Here is an 895-nt window from a genome sequence, read left to right as displayed (position 1 = left end):
TTTTAATTTTAGTGGGGGAAAAGATTGTATAGGACAGAAATTCATTCATTCAACAATTGCTTATGCTATAGAGGTAAGCATAATAGGCAAGGCCCCTCATCAGCTGGAGCAGAACAGTTTAATAGTGGGAGATGAGCAATAAATGTGTTGACACAACAGAAAATACATGTAACAGATACTGAGTGCTCTGATGAAGGTGAAAGAGAATAGGGGTGCTTTGGATCAGTTAGAGAAGGTATCTCTGAAGAGGGGATGTTTAGGCTAAAATGGAAATAACTTGTTAATTTGTCTTTAAAATCACAGAATCATATTTGAAGGCTGAGGGAAATCAAGAGATGATAAATTGGGAATTTGTATAAACACACTAAAGTTTTTGGTAATTACCAGGTAAGAAAATATGGTGATTCTCTAGTTAATCTGTATTGGGGACTGTCGACAAGCTGGTAATATAAGCTTGTAGAGAAGAATCAAAACTGCTAATTCACAATCCTAGCCAGGGCCATAAGGCAAGACGGGGATATCACAAGCATCCAAATTGGTAAAGAAGAAGTCAAACTATCCCTATTTGCTGATGATATGATCCTATACCTAGAAAACCCAAGAGACTCAGTCAAAAAGCTACTGGAACTAATTGAGAGATTTAGCATCATGGCAGGATATAACATCCAAAAATTAGTTGGATTCCTCTATACCAGCAAAGAGATTACTGAAAAAGAAGTAAGGAAATCAATACCATTTACAATAGCTACCAAGAAATTAAGATACTTGGGAATAAATCTTACCAGGGACACAAAAGACCTGTACAAAGAAAACTATAAAAAACTACTTCAAGAAACCATAAGAGATCTACCTAAATGGTAGAACATGCCATGCTTGTGGATAGGAAGATTGAACA

This window comes from Orycteropus afer, unplaced genomic scaffold (genome assembly GCF_000298275.1).
Source record: "Orycteropus afer afer isolate SDZICR_OR568_19922 unplaced genomic scaffold, OryAfe1.0 scaffold00152, whole genome shotgun sequence".
In the NCBI taxonomy this organism is placed as follows: Eukaryota; Metazoa; Chordata; class Mammalia; order Tubulidentata; family Orycteropodidae; genus Orycteropus; species Orycteropus afer.
This window is presented reverse-complemented; position numbering follows the sequence as displayed.